This window comes from Gavialis gangeticus, unplaced genomic scaffold (genome assembly GCF_001723915.1).
Source record: "Gavialis gangeticus isolate Ggan-Ray unplaced genomic scaffold, GavGan_comp1, whole genome shotgun sequence".
NCBI classification, from domain to species: domain Eukaryota; kingdom Metazoa; phylum Chordata; order Crocodylia; family Gavialidae; genus Gavialis; species Gavialis gangeticus.
Genome location: NW_017729029.1, coordinates 81,315,609 through 81,321,587, shown reverse-complemented (window position 1 = coordinate 81,321,587; position 5,979 = coordinate 81,315,609). Strand labels below are relative to the sequence as shown.

Here is a 5,979-nt window from a genome sequence, read left to right as displayed (position 1 = left end):
CGGATTTGGTGATCTGGTCATAGAAGGTCACCAGGTTGGTCTGACAGGACCTGCCTCTAATGAACCTGTGTTAGTTGCCCCTAAGCATAATCTCCCCTGCTGGTCCCTCGTGGACATGTGCCAGAATAATTTTCTCAAAAAGCTTACCCAGGATCAAGGTAAGACTAACTGGCCTATAGTTCTCTGGGTCCTCCGTCCTCCCTTTTTTGAAAATGAGAACCACATTGGCCCTCTTCCAGTCCTCTGGCATCACACCAGAGCACCACGAGTGCTAGTATAGCCGTGCCAGGGGTCCTGTAATGACCTCAGCTAATTCCCTCAGCATGATGGGGTAGAGATCATCTGGGCCAGCTGATTTAAATACATCCAGTCCCTCCAGAAGTTCCCTGACTAGATCGTCCCTGACCCATGACCTAAGTGCACCTCCCCTGAGGCCTGAGTGGAGCCCGGTGGAGGGGATGATCTCGTCTCTGCTCAGGAAAATGGAGGCAAAGAAGTCATTAAATAGGTTAGCTTTGTCATCTGGTGTGATGACCAAATTTCCTAGTGTGTCTTGCAGGGGTCGCACGTTACCCGGTACCTTCTTTTTGCCCCCTGTGTATTTAAAAAAGAACTTCTTGTTGCCCTTTATCCAGGAAGCTAGTCCCAGTTCCATCTCTGCCTTGGCCTTCCTGACTGCCCCCTTGCATCCCCGAGCAACCGCAGTATAATCCTCCCTGGTGATGGCCCCTCCCTTCCATTGGGTGTACACCTCCCTTTTAGCTAGAAGACATTCCCAGATACTTTTGGTGAGCCACAGGGGCTTTTGTGCCCTCCTGCTCCCTTTGATCCGTGTTGGGATTACCTCTCTTTGGGCTTGGACGTTGTCATCTCACACGCAGATCTGGGTGCCCGCTCCCCCAGGAGGAAGCCCTGCAGCTCTCCTGGGGGAAATAGGCCTCTGAATATGCGTGTGGGATAACAGCAGGCTGCTGCTGCTGGCTGGGACCAGTGCCAGCACTGGGTTCTTCCCGGTGCTTGGTGCGGGCTGTGCCAGGCAGACTTGGGTGCTGGTGCTGGCCCCAGCTGGCAGCAGCAGCATGCTGTCATCTGCATGCTCTGTAGCTAGTGAGTGTGGGTCTTTAAAAAATTAAAAAAGCCCTGCACTCACCAACACTGAAAGTGGTGATTGGGGCCTCTGAGGGCTTGTGGCAGATCCCCCCCCCACTCCCTCCCAGCAGGAGCCAGTGGGGATCCCCCCCTCCCACGCCTGGCACCCGCACCATCACATGTGTGCAGCATGGTTTGGCAGAGTGCCGTGTGCTGCCCTGGAGCTGGGGTGACTCCACCTGTCAGCTGCAGTTCCCAGTTTGATTCTCCAGCTCTCTGATCATTCCCCCAGCTCTTCCCAGGGGATGCAGCACCCAAATCCATGCAGGGTTTTATCAGGCTGCTGCTGCTGACTGGAAATATCCCAGAGCCGCCACCATCACCAACTGGCAGTAGCAGCCAGCTGTCATCCTGCATCAGCTGGGAGCCCACACTCCTGGGAAGAGCTGGGGGAAGTGATCAGAGAGCTGGAGGAAAGATAGAGCTGGGGAATTGAACCAGGAACTGGGGGAATGTTTAGAGACCTGAATGTTCCCTCAGCCCCTGGCTCAATTCCCCACCACTGGGTTTGGAAAGGACCTCAGGGAAAGATTGTTTTCACTGGCCAGGTACAGATGTCAATATCAGAGTAGTCCTTCCTCCCCACCTCTTTCCCTGCAAGCCCACCTCCCAAACAGCTCTGAACCATCAAAAATGTTTCAGAAACATCTGAATCATTTCAGATGGCCTGTTTTGTTTCGGAGCCCGTGTTTCATTTTGGACTCGGTGTTTTGACTGTCAAAACGTCCGAATCCAAAACGAAATGGCCGCGAAAATTTTGCACAGCCCTAATAGTTAGATCTGTCTAAAAATGGCTGGCCTGTTCCGAGTTAACTCTGCCTCCAAGGTACACTTAACCTAGATCAGGTTGGCTATTTTTAGACCGATATAACAGTCCTGATCTTTTGTACACTTACAAGGGCTGGGAAAGCTCAGCTGCTGGCCCCAGGCCTGGAGCTGTGCTTTCCCTACCTCTTCCCTGGCACCAGGTTATTTTTAGCCCCCTGACTGTCCCCCTACCCCCAGACAGACAATACTCCCCCCCACCCTGTGGATGAGCCAGGCCCCCAAAAGGTAACATAAAATATTAAAATTAATAGAGAAAACCCTGCTATATGCATGGGTATTCAAGGAGCTTCCTTCCACACTTACAGCCTTATGCATGGGCTGTCCTAATTTCATTTTCTGCAATACGGGAGCATGCCTGCATATGCTGTATGTTCCTTACCACTTGTAATGGGATGTTAATGTATAGTGCCTGTACTCACTGATTGACTGGTTATAGAGTGGTGAAACTGCAAATGATATTTAAATGATCTCACTTAGCCCCCTGCTTATTTTATAGAATATAAAAGGCCAAATTCCATAGTCTCTGTATGCCACTAGTTTTATGGACAGACTTTTGCAGAGCCTTAATAGGTTACGAGTAGTGTGCTGTCATACAGGGCACTAAGCAATTACACACCTTATCAATGTTTCCGGGTTAGCGATTGTGCTGCTAGATCTGATGACTTTTGGGGGTTCCTAGTGAAAACGTTTTGTCCAGGAGACAAAAGGTGCCTGTTCAGTTTACTGTATATATACTTGGTAACTTCTCTAGTTACAATTTGACAAATTTAGAATATCCATGTAGTTTTATTTAGTGGTTTGTTTGTTTTTGAGGGGGGGAGGGGGGAGTTGTCAATGAATTTCTACTGCCAGGAGTTGGCAAGAAGAGTACTTCCCTGTCATTTTGTTCCTTCTCTACAGAGAAATCTAGAAATGAAGACTGCCTAAGGTAGCAAAGTTTTGTTTGTTTGTTTTTCTATTGTACATTTTACATGTGGCAGGGGTGAGGAAGATGGGTCAGGGTAAGCTCAACTAAACCTTTTGATTTATGTGGCAAGTTTGGGACCCCTGAGGCATGCTGTCCTCATCTTTATTGTAGTAGGTTACCTTGTTGGTTGGCTATCAGCAGTACTTGAGGGTACAGATGAGTGAGGACTCTTCAGCCTCTTTTTTTTTTTTTTTTTACTCTGGCTGTTGTTCAGAGATCCCAACAGTAGGTAGCAACACTGAAGGAAGCATTTCTTCCTACTTGATGTTCCCATCCAGGGACCTCCATATCATTCCAATGAGTGCATCCCCACAAGCGTGCATGTGTGGTTTCCAGCACCACAAACTTTATGTGCCACATATGCAGGCCTTCATCACGCTGCAGCGCGGTGGGTTTTTTTGACAATGGAAGATCCCAGTGTCAAAAAAACCTGTGCCAGAAAAAAACTGGGTGGTGTACTTCGCTGCAGTGTGCGCCACCCAAAACCAGACCCTAGCCAACCAGAGCCACGCTGTGACTAGTGACCAGGCTCTGAGTGTCTGGATTGCTGCTGCTGGAATCCTGGGAGGCCCCTAGGACTCTAGGAAAGGCTACTGGGGCCAGCTCAGGTGCTGGCTTCAGCCTCCCCTACCTCACCCGGGGCAGCTTGCACATGTAGGGGTGTTCCCCGGGGACAACTAGCAGTAGCAAAAATATGTGCTGCTAGTTGTCCATGGAGAGCACATGTTCCCACTTGTGGGGATGCACCCAAGGAGATCAGGCTAAGTTTCCACTGGGCAGCTCAGGGTACTTCCCAAGCCATGTCTGGGCTCTGTGACCATGGAGCACAATGGCTAGGACTTGGCTCAAGATTAAGCAACCTTTTTCCCGTACATGTTTCTGTTCTTCACATTTTGTAATGGGTATTCTCAAACTATTTTTCTGAGCATAGTTATATTATCTACTATAGGATGCTTTTTCTGTTGTATCAGACAAACACTCTGTTGGGCACTCTGCCTCTGGTATGCCAAACAAGCTGCAGCCAACAATAGATTGCCTGCCTGTAGTGGGACCCTGACCAACCAGCCCTGTCTGGGCATGGCCCAGGTGCTGCTTACTCCATGGTTGTTCACCTTTCCCTGTTTCTATAACTCACCTGCCACGATTTGATGTTGCTGAAGGAAATTAACAGTATGTGGTACCTGCTGCCTTTGGGGTTTGCAGAGACTGTATGGGTTCCAATGGGTGTGCATCTTCTGTGGGACCCTGCCTCCCCTACACCCCACCCCTTTCCTTTTGGGTATTATTGGTGATCAGCAATTATTGGTTTTCTTTGATTAAAACAAAAAATCCCCAATTTTTGGGTATAAAAAAAGTAACCCAAAGTCCACATTTTTCCATGATTAAAATGAAGCACCTGTATATACATATCTCTATATTAGTGGTGTTTCATTTTAATCACAGGAAAATGTGGATTTTGGGTTATATTTTATATCTAAAAATTGGGGATTTTTTTTAATCAGAGAAAGTCAGCCCAATCACCAGGGATCCTGGTTAAGGGGACACCAGGATCTTTGGTTATCAGGCTGGTCTTGTCATATGTCTGGCATCACTTATTCAGTACTTGTGGCCACAACAGAGAGAATAATGATACAGCTATAACATAGGCAATGTCAGCTCACCAGTGGACTCCAGTTTCTTTTCCTGTGGTTAGGGGGTTCATCAGGGATTACCCTTCTGCCCTGTATGAGTCCAGTCTGATTGGGTTGGCCCATCCGGGACTGGGCCCTTCAAATACTTGGGGGCTACTGGCATGACGAACAGCTGTGTGGTCCCTATGTTTGCCTGACTTCTGTCAGACTGATGACAGTCAGTTCCTCCTGTGAAGGATGGTGGGTCATCGGTCCCAGCTCAGGGTCCGGCATTCTGGTGGAGAGACAAGACATTAGCTAGTGTGAGCACCAGCATTCTCCCTTCCTCTGGGGCTGGTGTCCTTCTATCCTGTAAGTTTCGGGCTGGCTTGGACCAACACAGATCCCTTCCTGCTCCCACGTGCCTTGCCCTGTCAACATCCTCCACACCTGTGGTCCTGGGGCTTTAGGTGGCATCATGCCCCTGCATTGCCTGCCTACTTGGCTGGCCATGCTCCAGAGTCATGTGGGACCCAGGCTTCAGCTCTCATTCTGCCCCAGGCCGGGGGCCAGTGGTTGTGTCCTCTCTCTTCCAGCTGCTCATTCCACCCCGGGAATGGACCAGTGGTGGGGCATGGCAGCATCTATTCAGCTTGCTGTTTCCCTGCCTGATGAGCTGCCAGCCTGCCAGCCGCAGAGCACTCTGGCTGTCTTCACCCTGGTAGGTACTAGGTGCAGCGAACTCCCTGCTACACTGCTATAGAACCTGCCCTCCCTGACCCCACCTTTATCCTAGCACCTTTCATTTAAAAAAAAGGACTTTTCTTTTTTTCCTCAGTGAGAGAAAACCTGGAACCAAGAATTCTTGCAAACAAACACCTACATTCTGTTACCCAAAATATTCAGCTAGTCCATCTGTCTCTGAGAAGCTGTGGAGCTGTATGTATGCATGCAAATAACAGTTACCTGTCTGGGTTTACACTTAAGGATCCTAACAGTAGTTTTTAAGTTATAATACAATGTATAGGTTAGTTGCTAGTGGACATGAAACATGGAATCACATACTATTCAAATCAGGAGAGGGCAGTGGGATATTTTATAAAGTGACAAGTGCATATCACAGCAGAGCTGTATGAAAGTTCTTGGGCTTTGATTTGGAGAAAATTAGTTTTTTGTTTTTTCATATTCCCCCGCCCCAGTTGAATGCTATTTTTTTCCCATGGAGAATTTATGCAGTACAAAATTGCACATATGTTTAAGCTGTTTCAAAACAATGGCATAACCACATCAAATTAAATAAATAGCATCTTATTTGTAACCATCAGAATATGAAAAATATGGACATTTGAATAATTTTAAATTTTGCAACAATACTTTTTCTCTCTCGTCTCATAGTTTCATAGTTTCTAGGGTCGGAAGGGACCT

General features: G+C 48.1%; 1 protein-coding gene across 2 annotated transcripts in view; it reads left to right on the top strand.

The window, feature by feature from the left end:
- Window positions 1-5,979, top strand: part of GPM6A (glycoprotein M6A) — a 494,838-nt gene that overhangs the window by 33,707 nt on the left and 455,152 nt on the right. The gene's annotated exons all lie outside the window — the stretch shown is intronic.